The sequence below is a fragment of the Onychomys torridus genome, chromosome X (genome assembly GCF_903995425.1).
Source record: "Onychomys torridus chromosome X, mOncTor1.1, whole genome shotgun sequence".
Lineage (NCBI taxonomy): Eukaryota > Metazoa > Chordata > Mammalia > Rodentia > Cricetidae > Onychomys > Onychomys torridus.
In genome coordinates, this window is record NC_050466.1 from 3,443,408 (window position 1) to 3,468,018 (window position 24,611).

General features: G+C 40.1%; 1 protein-coding gene across 2 annotated transcripts in view; it reads left to right on the plus strand.

Annotated features, from left to right (window-relative positions):
• The first annotated feature begins 19,459 nt into the window (after positions 1-19,459).
• Sytl5 (synaptotagmin like 5) overlaps positions 19,460-24,611 on the plus strand; it is a 240,054-nt gene continuing 234,902 nt past the window's right edge. For both annotated transcript variants that reach the window (XM_036175313.1, XM_036175314.1), the window contains exons 1-2: positions 19,460-19,722; positions 19,842-19,979. The gene's annotated coding sequence lies outside the window, so the exon portion shown is untranslated. The remainder of the gene's footprint in view (positions 19,723-19,841; positions 19,980-24,611) is intronic.

The window sequence follows — 24,611 nt, forward strand, 5'->3', positions numbered from 1 at the left end:
CATATGTTTCTGTAAATCTGGAAAACCTAACTAACATAACTATAGATATGATAAGCATGGATGACTACTAATCTGTAAGTCTTATCTACCTAAAAAACTTAATAAGGTAAACAGTCTGTAAACAGATGTACAGTATAAGGACAATGACCTCAAAATTGTGACAATACACAAAATATCTTAAATGGAGGTAGAAATGTATAGTGTAATATGATAAAATATCCTTAATATGTATTAATATACAAAATATCCTAAACAGAGGTAGAACGTTTGTATCAATATACAAAATATTTCAAATATGAGTAAGAACATGTGTATAATATGACAATTATAGTTATAAATTTGTATCAATATACAAATTATCTTAAATAGAAATATAAAAATAGTTTACATTTGTATCAATAGACAAGAATCCATATCAGTGCAAAGTATCTAAGGCTGATAGTTTGCTAAGTAGTTTACTAGTAGATCCAATAATCTACCTTAACATCCTATACCTAGCTATTCTCTTTTTTTCTCTTTTCCAAAAAGGAATCCTGACTCTAAACTTTATTGTTCCACCCCAACCCTGTAACAATTTATCCATAATGCTGAGAAAATGAAAACTTTTGGGAGAAGGGGCGTTGCTTTCTTAAAATTGCTTCCTGATTTTTAGGGGGCAATGGTATGTGGTGGTATTGTGTTCCCTGAAATATTGTGTGTTCCCCGAAATAAATTTATCTGGGGTCAGAGAACAGACAGCCATTAGAACAGAGCCAGAAATGGTAGCTAGAAAATTGGTCAGAGCAAGCTATAGCAGAAGCTAGGCGGTGGTGGTACAAGCCTTTAATCCCAGCACTTGGGAGGCAGAGCTAGCCAGGTCTCTGAGTTCAACGCCACTTTAGAAACAGCTAGGCATGGTGACACAGCCTTTAATCCTAGAAATCCAGTCTTTAATCCCAGGGAGGGATGCAGAAAGTAGAAAGATATATAAGGCATGAAAACCAGGCACCAGAGTTAGTTAAACATTTAGTTAGTTAAGCATTTGGCTGGTTTAGCATTCAGGCTTTGGAGCAGCACAGTTCAGCTGAGAGCCATTGATGAGGATTTAGAAGCTTCCAGCCTGAGGAAACAGAATCACCTGAGGAACTAGCAAGCTGTGGCTTGTTCTGTGTCTCTGATCTTCCAGCATTTACCCCAATACCCAGCCCAGGTTTGTTCTTATTAACAAGTACCTTTAAGATTCCTACTACAATGGTATCTCTGTGGGATCCTGTAAAAAAGCCAAATAGTAATGTTTGTAGCCAGTCTCAGAGTAAAAGCTATCTGAGGTTCTGCTAGAAGTGTAGCATGGATCATCTCATCTTGGAACTGTCCTGAAGAGTTTGCAGTCCAAAGCTGATCATTGGGTGTTGTTTTTAGGTTCAATGGCACCATAATGGATTGGGTAGTGTTGTTGTGGAGCCCCATCTTCCTTCAGGAGACTTTAGAGACTGCTGTTGGAAAGATTTATATTTCACTGTAGAATACTTGAACATTATTAATATCAAAATGGAAAGTTTGAATCTTAAGATGACATGACATATAAGGAAGGATTCTAAGGAATCAAGAACAAGCAAGGAGAGAAATAGAATCTTGGCAATAATGGTCCCTAGATTGTTTTCTTCTGTCCCACTTTAGTTGGCTCTTCTGATATGAGACAGAATCTCCTATTTTTTTTTCTTTTAGTAACATGCTTGGGTTTAGAGAAGGAGAAAGACACATTCCAACTCCAAAGCCTTGGTTTATAGTTGAATTGAGACCACAATTTTTCTAGAGTTAAAGAGATATTGATGTTAGGCAGTGGGATATTACCCTATAGAGTATATTGGTACCAATAGGTTCTTCCCTTCTGCTGTAGACATCTAGGTGTCCAAGGCCTTTTGATTTCTTGAAGGTGGGTATTTCTATTTTCCTGTAAAGACAAAAAAAGAACCCGGCCAAATGAATTGTAAAAGCCTTATGGGTTGCCACACTACTACTAATAAAAAATGGAGTCTCATATCTGTTGGTGAGTATGTGGGAGAAACTAAAGTATTCATTTTCTAAACACAGATTCTCATATAATTCTGCAATTCTATTCTTAGGAATATGCCTAAGAAAAATGAAAACACATGTTAACACAAAAACTGGTGCATGAATGGTCATAGAAGCATTGCTTATAATAGTTAAAATGTGAAAACAAATTGCATATCAACTGATCAACCAAGGACAAATAAATGTGCTGTGTGGACACAATGGAATGTTGTTTAGTAAAATAAATGTAAAGTATAGATAACATATATTAATCTTGATATGCTAAATGAAAGAAGCTAGTTACTAGGCTACACATTGTACTATTCCATCTATATGAAATGTCCAGGAGAAACAATTCTATAAGGTCAGAAATTAGATTAGTCCTGTCTCAGCTGGAGAGTTGGGAAATAATGAGAAGTGATTGCAGATGTTTATTTGGTTTCTTTTGGGGGAAGAATGAGGAAAATTTTCCTAAATCAATTGTAGTGATGATTGAGTAACTCTATGAACATTACTAAATATCATTGAATTGTGCACTTTAAATGACCAAATTACATGATAAGAGTATATCTCAGTGCTGAACTGCACACAGAGACTCACATAAGCGTGTGTGTATGTATGTGTGTATTCTCTTTTTAATTAAATTCATTTATTTATTTTACATCCTGACTGCAGTTTCCTCTCCCTTATCTCCCTCTCCAATCCTCTCTTCTGTTTCTGTTCAGAAAGGGGCAGGCCTCCCATGAACATCAACACAGCCTAGGTCAGTCCCATGCAGGCTCCCTGGTTGTCAGACTCTGTGAGCTCCTATGAGCCCAGGTTAGTTGTCTCTGTGGGTTTTCTTGTGATGTCCTTGACCCCCCTGGCTCCTACAATCCTACCTCCCTTTCTTCTGCAGATTTCCCAGAGCTTGGCCTAATGTTAGGCTGTGGTCTGTGTCTGTTTCCATCAGTTACTGGATGAAGGCTCTCTGATGACAATTGAGGTAGTCATGTGTGTGCATTCTTCTGGTGTCACTTTCCATTTTCTGATTATTGAGTAGATGTAAGGAAAAGTAACTTAGAGAGCAGAGAATGCTTAGCGAAAGAGACATACATGCTAAACCTGTCCCAAACTGTTCATCTCTTTAGATAAATAAAATGTATATAAAATGTGTAAAGAAATTTATACTCTAGTGTAGCCATAAGTTTCTCTGGTTCCACCTGGCCCTGCAGTCCCATGTTTCTCTGGCCTCGCCCAGCCCCACGGTCCTACAGCTGTTTATAAAATAATCACTCAAAGGCTTAATAATAATTGCAAATAATATGGTCTATTGGAGCAGGTGTCTTGCTAGCTAGCTCTTACAGCTTAAGTCAGCCCATTTCTATTAATCTATGCATTGCCATGTGACTTCTTGACTCACTGGTGCTTTCACATCTTGCTTCTTCTGGCAGCAGCTCACAACATCTCCTCCACTCTCCTTTCTTCTCCTCTCTCTCCAGTTGGAATGTACTGCCTAATCTTATTCTGCCTCACCATTGGCCAAACAGCCTTATTTATCAACCAATCAGAGCAACACATATTCACAGCATACAGAAAGACATCCCACAGCACTCTAGTTTAACTCAATAATTATGTTTGAACTCCTCAATTATCTTTGAGGCAGGAACTATGATAAAGCAAAACTGTGTCAGAGAGAGGAATTGCTATTGACCTGGTTAACAGTGCATAAATGATGGAAGGTCAGCTACTATCTAGTCTGTAAATCACAGATATGCCATGGATGAAGCAGACATTGAATCAGAGCAGTAAAGACCTTCTGGCTAAAAAGACAAAATAAACAAGCATAATCTCATTTTGTGAATATAAAGCACACGACAATGGATCCAGACACATGAGAGATCAGTTTCTCAAGCAAATTAATTTCAGGTATGTTTTGAAGGTTTAATTTATTTGAACTTGTAGCAAGTGTGGTGAAAAACATTTCTTTAATAAAAAATTTTAAATTTTATGTAGTATAGCATACTTGTAATCAATACATTAATAATAAATATATACTTTGATAGAACTTGATGTCCTTACTATCGCAAGCCAGGTCATGGTACAGAACATTCCTCCTACTTCAGACAGATCCTTCTTGTTCTTCTCCTCGGCAATATAACTTTATCTCACCCTGGTAACCATTGATAAATTTTACTTCTTGAACTTGGTATAAACGAAACCACACATGTCCTCTTCTCTTCTACCTCTTTGCCTGTCTTAGGTTCAACAAAACAAAGGTGTCATAGAGCATTATACATACTGTTTTATATATCAATAGATCAGTTTTCTTTCTTGTTCTTCAGTAGTCCTTTGATTAGATATACTGGAATGTATACGTCCAGATTGTAGGCAACAGATCTGGAGACTTCTCAGCATCTATAATTTTATAAGGCAATTCCTAATAAGTTAGTCTATCTGAGTTTACATTTCTCTATGTTTCCATGTGGTTTTGCTTCTCTGGAAAAACCAAACATAGCCTTCCAAATATTGTCAATGTCACCAGAAAAATGGTGGAACATATTATCAGTAGTGATAATTACTTTCCAGAAGTCATAAATAATATTCTCAAAAGTATTTGCCCCGGTCCATATTTGTTATGAGTTGAGAAAATTTCCATTTCCTCAGACCTGGAGTCAATATCAAATAACACCTAATAACCTCTTAATCCTTGGTAAAGTAGTTAACCTTTTTCTTTGCTGTTTGATGAGGATAATAACAAGTACTCTGTGGGATTAGTCTACGGCTTTACCATTTGCTGGTCAATCACCCCTAATTTACTTTCTCTCCTTCCTTACTCCCTCTTTTTCTCCTCCTCCTGTTGTTCTTTTTCCACTTTCCCCTCATCCTTCCTACTCCCTCCTCCCTTTTCTTTTTTCCTCTCTTTCACTTAGTGAGAGTGGACAAAATAGTGATAGTGTTAATTATCTGAATAAACAAAAGTTCTACAATGACAAAGAAGAAAGTAGGTGGGTGGAGGACAGTTGAAGAAGGAACAAGAATAAAAAGTGTGGGAGGACAAGACATCATGTCCTTATCCTTAAATTAAAGTTCTCCATTGGGGGCAGAGAAATGATGAGTAGAAGAGAACACCTGATGTTGTGAAAATTAAGCCTTATTGTCTATCAATGTTAAGCACAGTGAAAAAAAATCAAACTGATCCACCTGTAATGATATATTATAAGGAGAACTGCACTGAACTGAAGGTGTGTCTATGAGACAGTATATCAAAATTAAAGTCTTATTTGCATATATAATAGTTAGAGCAAATGTTCACTGCATGATAATGCTCCCTGTAAGCGAGGCCATTAGGTTGATTTGAACTCATTTCAATGTTCATGTGGGAAGTTGATTTTTTCTATGTGATTACTAAAGTAGTGAAGACACTGTGCTAGTGAAATAGGTAGAAAAATGACTGCACAGAAGCTGTGTCACACAATGTGGCAGCTTATGTGCTGATTTAAGGAAAACTCCATGTTTTAAACAACTCCAAACAACAAAAACCCACCATTCTGCACATCTCCTTGCTCACTCAAGATTCTTCTTGTGGCCTTATTTTGGGAATTAATGGAATTACTTTTATAATAAAAATTAAATTTTACAGTACATTAGAAGTGGTGGCAGATTGTGAATATACACACAAATCCTTTCAATCCATCTCATATGCACCCTCCATCATAGCTTTGTTTTCTTAGTACTAAAACCCTTAGTCTGTTTTTCAAGCCCTTAATTTCAGGCTGGCCATATGACTTAGTTTGATTAGTAAGATATTAGTAAATAAAACACCATGACAAGCAGAAAATTTCAAAGTACTAGCTTACAATGGCTTGCTGCTTACTGCTCTTAGAACCCTGAGACCACCATGTGCATGAATCTCAGGAAGCCTGCTAGAAAGATGAGCTAGCTACTTGGAATCGACAGATACCGCAGCTGACAACCCACCAAACACTAGAAATGTGAGTCATGAGACTGTTTTACATCATCAGGTCAGTGGTTGTTCTGCCAGTCAGCTGACCACCAAACATGAGCAAACCTAGAAGAGATGAGTCCAGACAGGCCAGATTAAGATAACTGCTCTGCCAACCCTCAGAAGCATGACCTAAGCCAAATGGTTATCCTTTTTGGCCACATTTAAATTTCTGATAACTGTCATACAATAGCTAACTGGTATATGTGAAGCCCAGTTTCTTCTGACCTCTTCTCAGTTCTAGTTGTTGCTTTTAAATATGGAGCTTTTACTCTGTGAGGAAAGGTCACGAGGCATGACAAAACCCAGTATCAATTTTATTAGGAAGGGGGGCATAAGAAAGTAACCAGTTCTGTGAAAGACATGTGCAGGGAGAGGTGGGGGAGGAGGAAAGAGAAGAAGAGAGGAGGGGAGTCTGTGACTGGCTTTTAAAGATTTCCCTGCACATGCACATGTGGGCTTACAGATTGTGTAATCACGCAGTGCACTGATGATGTAAGAGGTAAGACCCCTTACTTCGATACTGAACTGCACATGTATGCACTGCATTGATGACGTTTAGTTACTGAACTGCATATGTACAGTCATATAGTTGGAGGAGTGGCAAAATTCTAACATTCTAGACATTTTGCTTATTATAAAAAAGGTGGGTGAACAGGAATAGGGGCATTGTTTCTCCTGCAAAACTGCTTCTAGCTGACTTGGTGGGCATTGGTTGACTCTTGCGGGGGTAGGGAAGGGGGCTTCTGAGGTAGACATCCTGGGATGGTGGGCTGTCATCTGCTGCCTTGGACCTATCCATCATCCCTCTTGGCCTGGGACTCTGGCTGCTTGTGTCTGAGAGGGTGCTGGTGAGACAGAGAAAAGCTTAGAAAAATTTATTATTATTATTATTATTATTATTATTATTATTATTTCCTTTGAGGGGGTTGCCAGTGTGAGAAAGGGGATCCCAAGACCAAGAAAGTTTGGGTTACACCTATTTTAAGCAGACCTGACCTGTCCAGATGGATTCAAACCAGTTTCGGAGCTCACTGACCTGTCTAAGTGGATTCTCTGGAGCTCGGAAAAATTTTTAAACATATTAAGAAGCAGCCATGGGAAATTTAAAATCTTGAGCTAGTGACCATATTGTAATGTTTTAGTACTCTCCTATATTGGCTAGTATTAGAGAGAGCGGGGGAGGAGGGAGAGACAGGGATATTTGAAACATGCTTTTAATTTTTACCTGAGATAAATCTTGTCAGAGACAGATTATTTTCAGGCACCTGTTTCCTTTATTAGTTTAGCATCCAGGAGACACAGGTGATCAATTGCTGAGAGCATTTAACAGTAATAGACTATTATATTAAAATCTGTTTTTTGCAGAGCCCAGACACTTTTGGGTCTGGGGGTGTCAATACCTTTGGACTGTTACTGTTCCTTACTGCCTGGGTATATACTTGATGGTCCTTGGACTCCAGCTCTATGGTGGTCCTGTAACAATTAGCTGAGTAGTTAATTAGAATAGGGAACCAGGAAGAGAAAAGCTTGTGGGGTGAGACCTCATTCTTCTGGAACTGGTGACAAGGCAGTGGATCGTGGTGTCCTCTGGAACTTTAGAGAGAACAGGGCCCTGTCTGTGTCCCTGTGCATGAGGAGGAGAAGCGTGTCTCACCAGTCTGGAGTAAGGCCCATGAAGGAGCAAATGAAATGAAAGCTCTTACCTTAGCTGGGAACTCTTCCCATCAGGTACCCTGAAAGTACAATTAAGTGGTGGGGTCTGGTGAGGTGGGTAAGGCTGTCCCCCTACCCCGACAAAAGGGAAACAAGAAGGAGAGGTGGGACCCCAAAACTCCTCAGGACTGTGTAAGTGGCTCAGTGTCCAACAGGAAGGAAACGGATGGCCCCATGCTACATCCTGGGTTCCCTGTGAGCCTGTGGCCACGCCCAGGAGGTCTGCTGGAGGTCCTTGTTTGATGTCCCCATGTCACAAGTGCATAAGGGCAGTCAGATGACCAGTTATCTCTCTAGGTGCCTTTTTGAACCGAGGAGCAGAGCAGCATGCACTAGCCCACATGGCCTTTTCTAGCACACATTTAAAACAGGGACCTGGGTGCCCTTATGCAGACACTCCGACAGTGTGTACCAGCATTTGGCAATTCTGTTCATGGGCTTTCTCATCTCTGCCATGGTACCTTAAATGCCACAACTGAAACTTCTGCCTGTGGGGTTAGGGGCCCTGCTCTCCAGATGCTTAAGCTTAGCCCTGATGTTGGGAAGCTCTGGGAGACGTGAGATAGATTTTATTCCATGACTTGAATTACTTTTTTTTTGTAGTTTCCAGGAGGCAGGTTGTAAACTGAACTCTGGCTAGAGAGCCATTCAGATTATTGTGATCCCAATGTGGGTCCTGGTTGTAGACTCATTTGCATGCATCCTAGCCTGCTTCCAGCCCTGTCCGTGCTTCTCAGGGCAGCTGGGAAAGGTGGCACTAAGAGTGGAGGTGGGAGCCGGAGTAGAGCAGGAGTGGCCCGGCCAAACTGGAGAGCAGAGCGGAGGTCAGCTAGGCAGAGGTTCTTTGGAGTCAGAGATTCCTCAGGTTGAGGAATGCAAGTGGGCAGGAGAGAACGACTCAGAAAGGGAGGGCTCAGAGCTTAGGTGAAAGTGTGGGGATAGATAAGGCAACTCTTTTCATTTGCCCATTTGCTAGCAGAAGTTAGATAATTCTGGTAAAATATTGTGGTTCAAGCAGCCGTTCTGTGGCCATATTTACCTAAAATAGGGATATTTAAGGTATTTCTCAGAGGAGGAGTGGGACCGAGAGGAGGAAGCCTCTGCGTCACATGACTGCAGCTGAGAGAGAAAATAAAAATAAAAAGTTAAAATAACAAACAGAATCCCAGACTCCCATTTCGGGCATCCCCGAGAGTAGGTAATCTGTAGACCAGCATAAATTATCAGCACAAGTTACCCCAACCTTCATCAAGAGAGGGGCAAGGGCTGGGAGTGTATGCAGCATGAGGACCCCCTGGGGGTCTGACGCAAGAAATATATCTCAGGTTACATTCGTGGGAAATGGCGAGGGATCAGAAAGGGAAAACTCACCAATCTAGGCAGCTGATGTGTTGTGTGTATCAGTCCTGGTAGCTGGGCAAATGAAAAAAAGCGGGCAGCTATAGATCCAAGAAACCTTGGTACAGGGTCTCGGATGCAAAGCTCTGGGAGAGCCTGCTTCATCACAGTAACAATGTTGGTTTTAAATGTGGCACTTGTTACCGTGCAAGAAAGGTCACGAGGCATGACAAAACCCAGTATCAGAGCTTTGTTAGGAGGAGGTGGGGGGGGGGGCAGAAGAGAGTAACCAGGCCTGTGAAAACTATGTGCAGGGAGAGAGAGAGATGGGTGGGCTGGAAAGAGCAGAAGAGAGGAGAGGAGTCTGTGACTGGCTCTTTAAGGATTCTTCTGCACATGCACATGTGGGCTTACAGAGCTATGCTACGCATGTGCAGATTGTGTAATCACGCAGTGCACTGATGATGTAAGATGTAAGACCCCTTACTTAGATACTGAATTGTGTATGTGCAGTCATATAGCTGAAGGAATGGCAGAATCCTAACACTAGTGCTCTCAAAGGAGAAGAATTCAGATGGGACACAGTAGTAGAACTATCAAGAAGTTTAGTTAGAACAAGCAAGGGAGGAAGAATACACTCTTTAGAATAAGAAAGGTCTGATTTTGTGGCGGGGGAGAAAACTCAGCGGGGGGGGGGGGGGGGGGGGGTAGGAGCACTTGCTATTCTAGCCTGACAAAAGGCCTGGAACCCACTATGAAAGGAAAGAACTTGTTGATTTAAGTTCAGCATAATGGCTGCACCTTAATCTACTGCTGTTTCAGACAGCAATTGCGATTCTGCCATTACTGGCCTGCTTCTTTAGCAGTGGCCCAGCCCCTCAGGCCACAGCTTGGTGAGAATTTTGCTCCTGCTATCTCTAAATGTAGCTTTAACTACTGTTATAATCAACTTATATCTACTGTTCTAATTATGAATAAGACTTGAGATTGAAAGGCTGGGGTGAAAACCTATGAGCTCAGAGAGGCTGAGTAGCAACTAGCTAACCTTCTCTCCTTACTGGCATCCATGGAAGACCTGTGGTTCCACATCGCCAAACCAGAAAAACCTGCCATACTCCAAACCTCACCCTACTACATCCTTTGTGTATCTCTCCAGGATGCCCTCTGAGGCTCTATGATTAATTTCTGTCAACTAGTTGCTAATGCAGCCTCCTGTCCCAAGGTTAATTTTATTTAAGTAATACAAATGCAAACTTGTGGTTCACAGTGTGACCAAATATCCCCCAACAAGAACTGGCTCTCCAAAACTGTTTTCTGAACTTCGCACATATGCTGTGACATGTGTATCACACACACACACACACACACACACACACACACACACACACTGGGGGAGAGGGAGAGACACACACACGGAGAGAGAGAGACAGAGACAGAGAGAAAGATAGACAGACTGACAGACAGGGAATTACAAGAGACAAAGGTCCCACAATCCCTTTTGAGAATACATTAAAAAAAAAAAAAGTAAGAGGAAGGGCATAGCAGTGGTGGCTTTTCTCCCTATTACCTGTTCCTCTGTGTCTCCTACAGGGTGTGCACTTTCAGGAAAAGACTTTCTCCCAGAAGTCCACTTTACTCAGAATTCAGTCTGCTATTAACTATACTTGTAAGACACAATAATATGTGGAAGGTTTTAAATACCCCACAATCTTTAAAGTTTACTAGAAGAAAGGGTATCAGCTCTCTGCACATACCCCTAGTTAGGAAGTCCTGAAGTTGCTTTTAGCTGATCCAGCTAGAGACCACTACCAGTTAGTTATTGATTTTCTTTTCTTTTCCTTTTAATAGACCGGGTCTGGATAGACTACAACTCACTATATAAACCAGGCTGTCCTCGAAGTCATTGAGATCCACCTGCCTCCGGCTCTAAGTACTAGGATTAAAGGTGTGTGCCACCATTATTGTCCTTTATATCCTGTTTTGGGGTCCTGAACTGGTTCATCTGGAAAAACCACCACTCTTTATATGTTATTTCATTGACTCCCACCATCAGCTATCTTTATGGCCCAGTTGGAGTGACAACTGCTTCCTATTATCCATTATATACTCTTGTGGAGGAGTATTGGTGGTCAGTCCTACAAAAGTTAATATCCTGCCGAACACTAGTACTAAAAGTTTTGAATACAGCAGAGTATAATGGATGAGAGGAGAGAGAAGCATGTGTATATGTATACATATGTATGTATAGTGGGTATTGAAATTTTAGATAACTTTATCAGTAAAAGCCATTTGAGAAGATAACATTTGAATATAATTTGAAAGACACAAAGGAGTGATTCATGTGGTTTTAAGAAACTGAATATGGAGGCCAGAGGAATGGCTCAGAGATTGAGAATACTGATTACTTTTCCAGAGGAGATGGGTTTGATTCCATTCACATGGTGGCTTATAACCATCTGTAACTACAGTTTCAAAGAATTTAACACCCTCTCCTGGTCTCTGTGGACACCATATATGCAAGTGATGCCCAGACATACATGTAGAAAAAAAAACTTCACACATATAATAAAATAACAAAGAAACTGAATATGCCAAGCCAAGAAAATGGCGAGTGGGAAGTTCCTGAAGCATATGTTCATTCTTTTGAAGTAAAGAAAGGATGTCAGAACACTAGGTCATATAGAAGATGAAGACAGAGAGGGTACAAGGTGAAATATATTCTAGGAAGCAGCAGTTTGGGAAGCCTTCTCCAATGGCAGGTGGTATTCCCATAGATTGTCATACCTCATATGAGGCAAGGCTACTTAATTTATCCAGAGGTATAAGACAGACAAAAACTGGGCCAATCAAGTTATTGCTACTAGCAATGTGAAACTTGAGACATAGAGACCCAGAGACTGAGAAATATTGAAACTAATGGTTAATTTTCATTGTCAGCTTGATTGAATTTGGGATCACCCAGGATATTTGAGGCATATCTCTGGTTATGCCCATGAGGGTATTTCGGAGAGAATTAACCGGAGAAAAGACCTAACCTCAACATGGGTGGCACCATTCTATGGGTTCAATGCTTGAATGGAGCAAAAGTGGAAAAAGGAGAAAGCCCCACTTCTTTGTTTCCTGGCCTGCTGAGATGTAAACAAGCAACTGCCTGATGCTATAGTTTCCTAGCCATGATGGAAGCTGTGATAGATTGAATTCCCTCTGACCATGAGGCAACATTGATCATTCCCCTCTTAAGCTAGCTCTTGTCAGATATTTGGTTGCAGCAGTGAGAAATGTGACTAATACAGAGCTGAAGCTGGATCACTTAGGCTGCTGGAACAAAAAATACAACCAACAGAACAGTTTAACAGCCACGGAAGTTTCTTGATAACTAGCCTGAAGATTGGGAGGTCAAGATCAAAGTGTAGACCCAAATCATGCAGATTTGGGGTCTAGTAGGCACACATCCTAATTTAGTGACAGCTGTGTTTTGTTGTTTGTCTGTTTGTTTGTTGTTTTTTGCTATATGTTCTCATGGTGGGGGAGAAAAAAAGAGCTCTCTAGAGCTTCTTTTACGAAGGGCACCAGTTCCTGCCGGGACCTATCTATTGCCCAATATGATAACACTGTCACATTTTGGGTTAGGTTTCAATATACTTAATTTTGGAGAAACACAAACATTCAGACTGCAACATTGGCTGAACTCAAGGGATCCAGAATCCAAACCAATGTCTAGTTACGCAATTTCAGGACCTTTACCTGGTTCTTGTTCTTCTCAAGGCTTGAGAGTTTAATTTGTTTTGAGTCTGGGGAGTGCTCCTGACTCATTATGATGAATTTGCTCTAGTACTCATTTTTTTAAATAAGGCACAGTTAATTTTTTGTTGCTTGAAAAGAAAAGTCTTAACTAATATAATTATTTTATGATTTCTCTCTAGTTCTTTAATCTATTCCTTCTCTTCTGAAGTAGATTATTAGTTTCTTCAAGACAGGAAAAATTCCCTCAATTTATTTTGTGTCTTTCCTCTACCCAGCTGTGCTTATAGAACAAGATAATAACAGCTAAGCGTTCATCCAATTACTATTATGTGTCAAGGACTGAGCTAAGTACAAATGTAGATCTTTTTATTTAAGCTTTACAATAAGTCTATGAATAACCATTCTGATTTTCTCTACAAATGAGGTTGCAGAGGTCACAGAGTTAATGCCATGGTGAATCAATGGAGTGCGGATTCAAACCCAGGTAACCTTATCTAATAACTTACGTTTTTAGCAGATTGTTACTTTTTAAAGTAAGGATTTGCCTTCTTATTTATTTATTTGCACATATAAATCTCTCTCTCTCTCTCTCTCTCTCTCTCTCTCTCTCTCTCTCTCTCTGTGTGTGTGTGTGTGTGTGTGTGTGTGTGTGTGTGTGTATGCTATGTGTGTGGGATGACTGTGATATCCAGAAGAAGGTGTCAGATTCGTTGAAACTGGAATTACAGGCAGTTATAAGCCATCTCATGTTGGGATTTGAACTCCGGTCCTCTGGATGAACCACAGCTGTTTGTAACAATTGAGCCATCTCTCCAGTCACTTTAGCAGGCATTTTAAAAATTCATGCATTGCATTATGAAAAAATACTAAGTATTTCCATGAAATTACTTCCTGGGACAATCAGCTAATCCTCACCATCCATCCAATCAAGGTTTCTGTTCTGCCAGCAACTCCCAAATACCCGGCAGCCGCTTCTCAAATTATTATACAGAGGCTTATATTAATTGTAAATGTTTGGCCAAGGGCTCAGGCTTATTATTATTATTAACTAGCTCTTACATTTAAATTAACCCATTTCTATTAATCTATTTATTGCCACATGGTTTGTTACTGGTTCTCCAGAGTCCTGCTTCTTGGCCTGTTAGCAGCATCTGTCTTGACCTTGCCCCTTTAAATTTTAATTTTTTCCCTTCTATAACTCCAAACCTTAAGGATGCTATATTCAGTGAAAAAAAATACATACTACTTAACCCTAGACCTAGATACTCCAACTACCAGGTATCATTCTACCTCTGATCTCAGAACACATTCAGGCTTCCTGTTTCTCTTGCTGTTTAATTATGTGCTGCCCTGTGACTCTAGAATGCTACTCCATAATTGCCATCATGCTATTTCAGTGCCATGCAGCTTCTTTTTAATTCTACTTCTCAGACCTTGCCTCTTATGTCAAGTACTGATAAAAATGGACTATTTCCAGGACAAAAACATATTTATAGTTAGCTTAGTATGGTTTAATGCCACAATGTTATAAAATTGATCTGCCAACAAAGAAAAGGTTGAATTGAACCAGAATTAATGACAAATAGACTTTTTAGATATTTTTAAAAAATCAAGGCCTGGACAGATGGCTCAGGGCTTGAGAGTACTTGTTCCTCTTCCAGAAGACCTGAATTGGATTCTCAGCACACACATAGCAGCTTACAATTCCAGAGGATCCACATGTGATGCACAGACATATATGCAGGCAAAACACCCATATACATAAAATGAAAAGAAAAAAAATCAAGCAACCCATTAGGTAGATTTTATATAGTTATAATTATATAATTTTCAAATATTGGTCGTATGCAGACTGATGTTAAATATAACATTCATCACATGTCCTCTGAAACATACCAACTTTGCTTATACACATGGAATAAGTTGAATGAAGATAAAATAGGTTTTTAAAAATCTAGTATTTAGTGAGTGGAGCATACAGTGTGGGGAACCTTGTCTCTTTTACTCAGTGCCATATTCCTAAATGCTTAGGACAGTGTCTGGTACATAATAGGAAGATATGTGCCCAAATATTTCGTGTCTACTGCATACCGAAATGTGTTCTTAGTACTGGGAAGACAGCATTGAAAAGTGCAGACATCTATGCTTCCTTGTGACTTATATTTTAAAGTTAGAGGGCACAGAATGAAGAAATGAGTACGGTATGTCCTATGTCAGGCAGTGATGTAAACTATTGGGAGGGGATAAAGCAGGAATGAGGGATAGAACAGGGATCACTGCTGCTTTGGTTAGGTGGGAGAGTTATTATTTCAAATAGGGTGTGAAGGAAAGTAGAAAACAAAAGGTAAGAGAGTAAGCTGTGGTGATATTGCAGGGGATAGTACCTGCAATGTATTAGCATGCAATGAGTTGACGACCAGTAAGCAAGGGAGCCAGTAAAAGTGAGCAGATTTTGAAGATGACAGGGACTATGTCATGCAGAGCCTTCTGACCATTGTAAAAATGAAGATTTTACTCTGAATGAGTTAGAAACAATGGAGGATCCGCCCACAGGAGATAGCATAAGTACTATATCTAAAATTAGTATACAAAGTAATTTACATCCATATTGAGTTTTCATAAATAATTCATAGATGAAAGAATGTTTGTGAATATATATTCTATTACAATACTATATATATATATATATATATATATATATATATATATATATATATATACACACACACACACAGTAAGTATATGTAATGTGTATATATATGTACATATATATATATATATATATATATATATATATATATATATATAGTATGGTATATGTGATGTACACATGAGATTATATTTTAAAGGCTTCTTCTAGCTGTCTTAGGAAAATAAATGGTGTGGGACAAAGGGCAGAGCAAGAAGACCAGTTAGCCTACTTGTAGTGACACTGAGATGATACTGGCTAGATAAGCATGATAACAGTGGTGATTAGGAGACATTATCAGGCTCCAGAAGTGATTTAAAGGTAGAATGGACTAAGGGTACTAGCTGCTTCATTATGGGATAGGATTTCAAGAGAAACTTAAGACACAGATTAAAGTTGTTAGAGCTTGAACTTCAAAATGTTTGGAGCTGCCACAAAAATAACAGGCTGGGGGCTGGAGAGGTGGCTCACTTGTTAAGAGTGCTTACTGTTCCTGCAGAGTGCCTTGCTTTCCATCCCAACAGCCACATGTGAAGCCTCAAACTGCCCCAAACTCCAATTCTAGGGGATCCAATGCCCTCTTCTGTCCTCTGAGAGCATTTTTTTAAATGTGGTACACATAAACTCACATAGCGACATAAATATACACATAAATAACAAGTAAATACATTTAAATTTTTAATTATACTTTTATTGTATGTGAATGAGGTGGGTTTTTTTTTTTTTTTTTGGCTTGGTTGTATACCACATCCATGTCTGGCAAGAGGAGGGTGTTGGATCCCTGGAGCTTGAGTTCCAGACAGTTGTGAGCCACCATATGGGTGCTGGGAATTGGACCTGGGTCCTCTGGAAAAGCAACTCTCCAGCCTTCATAAATGAATGTATTTTTTAAATAAAAGTTTAATTCTAAAGAGGAAATTTTCAGAGGGCATAGTTCAGGGGGGAAATAGGGAGAGGTGGGTTTTCTGTAAGACAGGTTTGAGAATCCTATTAATCATGAAGATAAAGACCTTGACTAGATTGCTGTCTACAATCCAAGGGAAGTAATTTAGAAAGAATATGTAAATTTGGGAGCCATTATCAAATAATTGGAAATTTAAAACATGAACCAGAATTAGATCATAGATGCGTTATAAGTATTTAAACAGTTATAAGTAAAGGTACACTATTTTCTTCAATAACAAATGGCTTGCACATAATAGAAAAAAGCAAACCTTCAACTTGGCTGCAGCACACTCAAGGGCCCCTTTTCAAAAGTTAGGTTCTGAACATGGGGCTTCTTCTCCAAGGAGATAACCCTTAGCCTTAGGGACATTGCTCTTTTACCTATGGGCTGCTTCACGCAGTGGTCCACTTCTTGCTGCATGGTCTCTGTTCCTTCAAGGCATAATTTCCACTCTGGCAGTTTCTTGCATTTTAATGTTCCCCTGAACTATTCTCTAGACACACAAGCTGTGTGTCTGAACTGCTCCAGTCATCGCCAGCTATATTAATTTTTAAATTTTGTTACTGCTTTGCTTATAAAGTCATGTAAGTTTTGAGTGTTTTGCTGCAGCTCTATTTTTTCTTCTAAGCCTGCTTAGCTTTAGTGTGTTTCTTGTGATTTTACTGTGTAATAATAGATTGTTAGGGTAGGGTGTATCATTTCATATCACAAATATTTGCATATATGCAGTAGACATGTTGCATTTGTCCACATCATTTTGGACATGTTAACCTTTGAGAATTATGCCTATCTTATAGGGTGCTCCTATCCAATGAGCCATCTCTCCAGCCCCCATAGTGGTATTCTCAATGGCCAGGGCCTTGACTTATTCATGTTGATATTCCTAGGACCAATCATAATGCCTAGGTCACAGAAGCTACATAGTAAATATGAATTAATGAATAGGTGATTCTGGTAATATTAATACATTTGCCTGATCATTGGATAAGAAGATATTTACATATATGCAAGTTGTTGAAGAATGTAGTATTTTTGACAGGTATGGGTTCTTTATTATGCTAGAAACAAAACAAAAAATAGCAAAGCATTGCATGCTAGTCAGTTTTCTGTTATTGTAATAAATACCTGTAGTAATTAACTTATAAAGTGAAAAGGTTTATTTTAGAGGTTCTGATCCATAATTGATTGGCCCCATGGTAAGATAGAAGTACATCATAAAGCAAAATTGTTCAGCTCATGGATGAAAAGTAGTAAAAAAAAAAAAAAAGAGGGTAGGGGGTCTCAGTACCCTAATCTGATTACATGTCCCTAATGGTTTTAAATCCTCTCACTAGGCCAAACCTTCTAGTAGCACCGGGGGCTAGGGACCACTCCTTTAACACGTGAGGCTTCGGAGGACACCCAAGATCTAAACTATAGCAAATTCATTGGGATTAAATGGAAAATAAGGCAAGAAGACAACATGTGCAGTAGGGAGGCATATAGAATTAAGAAGAGGTAGAGAAATCGAGGGATGCCATTATTCAGTAAAGTAGATATGGAAGATAAGTCAAAGATTATAAAAGATGAAAAATAGAAGCAAGAGGCAGACGAAGGAAAGAAAGACCTGGATGGTAACTTTGCTGTCTGAGTACAGCTTTGGCTTTTAACTGTATGTCAGGGCATCTGCAGGGTTATTGGGAAGTTGAAATGGAAAAACAAAAACAAACAAACAAAAAACCTCCTAGCTTTCACGCATCCTGTTATGAGAGAAATCTATGTTTATAATGATGATGGGAAAGTGTGGGATGAGAGGGGATGTGTACTGGGGAAGATAGCCTACTGTTTCAAGGAGGCCAACTCTTTCTTGCTTTACCAGAGGTGTAGAAAATGTGGCAGCCTTATTGAGAAAGTGCTCTCTCCCTCTTTCAAAGTTAAAGTAACTAATTTCCATATGCTCTTTGTCACAGTATATACATTTTTTTTTAATGAAGGGTAGGCCAGATGTGGTGGTGCACACCTTTAATCCCAGCACTTGGGAGGCAGAGGCAGAGGCAGAGGCAGGAATAGCTATGAGTTCTAGGCCAATCTAATCTACATAGGGAATTCCAGGCCAGCCAAGGCTAAAAAAAAAATCTCCTCACCACCCCCCCCCCCCGGAATTAACATTCACCCCCTCAGTTTCCTGAGTGCTTGGATTGCAGGTATGTGCTCCCTTCTCCGGTTTGGTCTCAGTTTTGGTATAATGTAGGCAGGAGTACCATTTCATCACCCCTTCGCCAGCAGAACAAGAGACTGTTAACAAGGAAACACCGCGTCCCAGGGTGGAATCAAGAGCCTTGTTTGATGGATGTAATACCGATTGTTTGAGCTCATTCTACACTAGGGCATCCTAACGGTGCCAAGGAAGCACTAGCCCCAAAGCCGGTTTGGGCAGAGCCTCGCTGCTCTTCTTACTGAGAGTCTAATGAAGAGGGTGTCCCTTGCTACATCATGAGTTCACCATTCCTCCAGACTAGTTTTCCAGAGTCCCGTGGCACCGGCAAGGGGAGAATATCAAAAGGGGGTCTCAGGAGACAGGAGTAACTAGTGTGTGGCCAATGATGGGCAGTAGGGTACCTCAGGAATAGTTACTAGTGTAGAAGAGATGGTACCTTGGCCATATCCAGCTGAGAAGCAGGATGAGGAATGAATCCCTAGTAGATCCTGCAAGCTAGAGGAGCCAGCCACACCTTCTCTAGGCTGGATGGGTTCTGGTACTACCACAAGGGGGAGAATGAGGATGGGGTGGTGGACCTCTGTGAGGGTTTGGTTGGTCCTGAAGGTCTTGGCAATACCGAGCCCAGATGGCATGTGGAAGGTGTGTAGGGCTTGCATAGACAGCGGGAGGACAGCAGGGACCTGGAGAGACTAGGGCCAAGAGATGAAGGAGCCTTGTGACAGGAGCACGGGTGTGTGCTGGGGTGGGCTGTGCCTGCCTGGACTGTGGCGCCGCCGCCTGGTGGAGCCTGGCACTGAGCCTGTGGGTAGGGGCGGCTGGAGACCGCCTCTCTGCGCGGTCCCTCTACCTGCTGGGGGCGGGGAGGAAGAAAGGCGGGCACCAAGCGATAGGGTGAGTCACTCCTCTCCCTAGGGTTAGGAGAGGGACTTCTCTCTCCCTTCCCAGGGTCTGCGCATTGGCTCCAGGCTCCGGGCTCCAGTTCCGCGACTCCCTCGGCTACTCTCCCGGGCGGCGCGACTCCTGCCTCCCTTCTGAGGCTGCTCCAGTCGCCTTTCTATATAGGTGAGGACTAGGTAAGTTCTCGTCATTTGATACCCTCTGTTAGGGTGCTGGCTGCGGGGGATGGGGGAGGGTCTTCCAGTCTGTGTCTCTGTCTTCCCTTGCTTCCTTCCTCTGGTTCTTTCCATTGTAGACAGAAAGTTGGATTTTTAAAAACGCGTCAGAGAATATCAAATCTGTGCTTAGACTCCCAGCCAAACCAAACTCTGGAGCCATATTCTTAATCTCCCGGGTACCTTCAAACGTCCTGATGCGATGTTTCTGGGACAAGGTATGTTTGATTTGTTTCCTCTTTGCTTACTCAACACCCCCCCACCCCACCACCACCACCTCTTTTTGTTCCTGGGATAATTTTTAGAGGTGGGGACAGGAGAGCTGAGCTGGGATCCTTTGCCGGGCGCTTTCTTCATTCAGCAAGGTAGCTGGGTGTTTCGTGTAGCCTGAGTTGGGATCTTGGAAGACCCATTCTAGCCTGGACACAGCAGAGCTGGTAAAGAACTGCAGTTATTGCATACCTATAAAGTGACCACGGACAGAATCAAAATATTTTGGAGGTACAATCTGTGCCAATGCAACACGAATGTTGAGGGAATTCATTGAAAGACTCCATGGAATATCCTAGGGAAAAATTTGAGGTTATTGTTGCTTTTGTATTTTCTGTTTTCAGAGATGCTTCCAGGTCTATTATTTCCCTTGCAGAAAAATCAATGAGAACCTATTCTGTGTCTTAGAAGGATTTACCTGTACAAAGCTACATGTTAGTTTGTCCTCTACCAGTGTATCAGGGAAGGGAGTGTCAAAACTCATTGTTTTTAGTAAAATCAATTTGGGGAGAAGGTGTTTCTCCTTTCACTAACATTAAGCAGCAAAATGTTTCTGTGACTAGTAAATAGACACTAATTATTGCTGTCGTTTTTGCATAGAAGTACCAGGGAGAGTATGCTGAAATGCATGAATCTGTGGCTCATGCTGACAACTGGTTGTCAGTATTATTCAGTGTGATGTGATGTTAACAGGTGGTCTTAATTCATATCACAAAATGATTCTGTTCCAGACAACTTATCTGATGGTACAGTACCAAAGTACTCCTAAAATCCAGTATTGCCTTTGATCTTTTGGGGGAGAAATATGGGTGAAGGCAATTTATGAACTCCTGATCATAGATTACTGGTTTTGGAATTGCCCTGTGGATTGCAATCTGTGGCCATATAAACAAACCCCTCTTGCTTCCCTTAGAAACTTTAGATGGGTAGTCAAGTCACAGGGAGTCACTGATAATCCCCTTTCAAGGACCTCCAGTAAGCTCTTCAAAATAAGTTATATTTCTCACTTCCATGATAACCTAGCTCTTCAAAGTAAGTTATATTTCTCACTTCCATGATAACCTAGCTCTTCAAAATAAGTTATATTTCTCACTTCCATGATAACCTAGCTCTTCATGCCTCTGTCATGAGTCTTATTCACGTTTTTATCACTGGAACTTAGTAAAGTATGTTGGAAATATGAGTGAATGATTAAATCATTTTGCAGTTCATATTTCTCAAATTCTACATGGGCAAGCTTCCTCTTCACCCCTAGAATATAATAATATAATCCATGTTATTCAATTCAATGGTATTCATAAAGTGTAGGTCATCAGATTATACTATTTTGTAAATAAATAAGAATATGAATACATACAAATGTGTGTATTTCACATATATACACACATTTATTTTAAAAGTGGCTTTAGCAGTAGAGAAGTCTGAAAGCAGGTGAACACAATGGGACAACAATGTCAATACCTCATCTTTATGATTTCAAAATGGCTTCAACTGCTTCAGATATGATGTCCCTATGCCTTATCCAAGGACGAGAAACAACGGGTTGAAAAGGGAGAGTGGTTTCCTTTGTGTAACTTCCTCTTTTCAGAGGAATGAAAAATAGTTTTCCTCAAAGTTTCCTAACAAATGCTCCTTTTATTTCATTGGCAGGAGCTGGGGCATATAAACTGCTCTTAGTGGCAAGAGTGGAAAAATCAAGACTTTTAGCTTCTATAATGGAAGGCTTATTGGGAGGGATGTTGTTGATGGCTTTGGAGAGCTAACTAAAAGGTCTGCTTAGAATACTATGAAAATATTTGAAGTTTTGATTGTGTCACAGTAAAATAAACATTACTCAAGGTAGCAAAATCACATTCGGAAAGGATTCTCCCTGCCCCAAATTGTATCCTTTTTAGTATGTCTATGAAACCTTCATGAGTTGAACATTAATCCCTATCATAAGATTTTAAGAGGGTGGAAACTTAATCTGACTGTGATATTTATAAGTAAGACCTTTGGGAAGAGATTAGAATTGGATGTAGTCATCAGGGCAGAGCTTTCATCACTGAATACTGGTGGCTTCCTGAGAAGAGGGAGGAGGAGGCCAGAGAACCCTTATGTGCATGCATTTTCTGTCAATTACTTTGTGAAAACCTGCACTATCTCAGGATTCTGCCAGCAAGATCACCACCAGTGTTCTGAACTAAATAAACCACATACACACACACACACACAGCCAAAAATGGACTAATACATTAACATTCAGAAACTATATTGTATATATTCATATTTACATATAAGTCTTACATGGCCTCCATTAATATTAAATATAAACCAGATCCTCTAGTTCTTGGAACACAGCAGACTTTTAATAATTAGTCCTTTGAGTAGATTGTTGGGTTTGAGAGCTACAGGGATAAGGAAAATGTGGAAAAGCTTTAGCACTTAAACGCTGTTTAGAACTGTGGCATCAGAGCCCTGGTGTGAGGATTTATAGAATCCAAGTCTTTCATTTGGATCCTAGGAACCTTGAAGGCATCTTAATGGGAGGAACAATGAAAACCTAGCAAAAATAAGTGCTGACAACTTAGGTCAACAGATTTTCTTGAGGGAGGGACTTCTCTATGCCTGTACTGTGGAGGATGTCCTACCGAAGTGGGGGGGGGGCAGTAACAAAATAAAAGGCCAAATCACTTAAAATGTTGATGTGTGAGGAGAACATTACCATTACAAATTTGCCAGCTGTTATTTTGACTTCCTCCTAGTTGGAGTCCTCAATGTATAGAAGGTCCACTTTGGGGAACATAACAGCAGGAGACTGGATAAGCAAGGGTCAGAGACTGGAATTTTAGATTTTAGATTTTAGCGCTCTGAGTCTTGGAAGGTTTGCCTGATAAGCCTGGTGTAGATACCAACAACTTTCAAACATTGTGGCACAGTAACAATTTCCAGGGAGCTTTTTAAAACCCAGATTCATGGGTTAATCCTTAGATCACTTATGCTGGAAACTTTGGGAATGGGAACCAAACATTAGTGTTTTTAAAAACGTCTTCTAAAATTGCCAGTACCTACTTGAGTTTGGAGACTCTTAATTTTCTGGAACTGCCATACTACATGCCACAAAGGAAATGTGACAAAGAAAATAAATTTATTTTCCCTGAGTCCTGGAGATTAAAAGTCTAAGATCAAAGCACCAGCGGGGTTTCCTACTTGTGAAGCTGATGGCTTTGATTTGGATGCAGCTGCCCTTTTGCTGTGTTAGTCCATAGCCTTTCCTTGGTGCAAATCTGTGCTGCGACACCCACTCTCTAAAGACATAAATCACAGTAGGTTTACTCTAATCACCTCATTTTCACGTGATCACATCTTTAAAGGACCTGTTTCCAAATATAGGCATATTCTCAGGTCCTGCCTGTTAGAACTTAAGCATGACAACATGAAGAAGGCCACAATTCAGCCCATAACAGAAAGTGGGGTACAGCATGGCAGTTCTTACATTTGAATGTGCACATGAGTTACCTAGAAACTTTATTAAAATGCAGGGGCCACTTCTTAAGGTGAGGCATGAGAGTGCACAATTCTTACACATTCCTGGTGACATCATGTTGCTGCCTCATAGATTGTCTTTTAGGTAGTGTGGTCTGTGTAGATCAGTGGCAATCAAGCTTCAGTCACCAAGCTCACCATGAAGAAATGGTTAGAAACAGGTTTCTGGTGTCTGATTCAGAATTTGTGATTCCATTAGTTTGGAGTAGAACCCAAGAATTTGCATTTCTAACTGTCCAGATGACATCCATGTCACTTGTCTAGGAATGATGGTTTGCAAGGCACAGATCAATGACATTTTGATACTTTATGGTACTGGTGAGGTCAAGATCATTACATATATCATGGTATCTATGATATTCACTATCTTAATACTGGACAGATTACATTTTATTTTGTGAAGATTACCTCCCCATAGAGCAGAGAAAAATGTGAGAAAATGCTTCATTGGGATTTTCTACATGTCTTGTAGAAACTGAGGTAGGTGACTATGTGTAGCCTCACGTGTCTCTAGTCATGTTCCTCAACAAGAGAGCTAACTTGCAGCTTGCTGTTTTTACCAGCTTAAAGATGATTGTGTAAGACTTCTCCTATGCAATTTAAAAAGGATTAACCACTCTAGAGAATGTGTGTCTCTCAAAGGGGCAATGAGTTTTTCTCAAAACACATTAATTTTAAATAATTTCTTATTTAGTCCCATTATCATTTCTACACGAGACTCATAGTGTACTATATCAAACAGCATTTCTTCCCCAAAATAACTGGAGATGAGAAAAACATGTTGCTTGTTTGTTGAGAGTAAATTTATTTCTGTGGCTGTTTTAATCACTTATAAAAGATGTAGCTAGCACTTTTATACTATTTTCTACATATTTTCATTATTGTAAATGTTATGCTTCATATACATTCATTTGTAATTCAATAAAACAAGATTAATTTTTAAAAACATTTATTTTATCATTTTAAATTATTTAGGGGAGGGAGAGTGGGTTTGGGTGTGTATGTGGGCATGAGCACACAAGTAGCAGGAAAGGGCATCAGATCTCCTGGAGCTG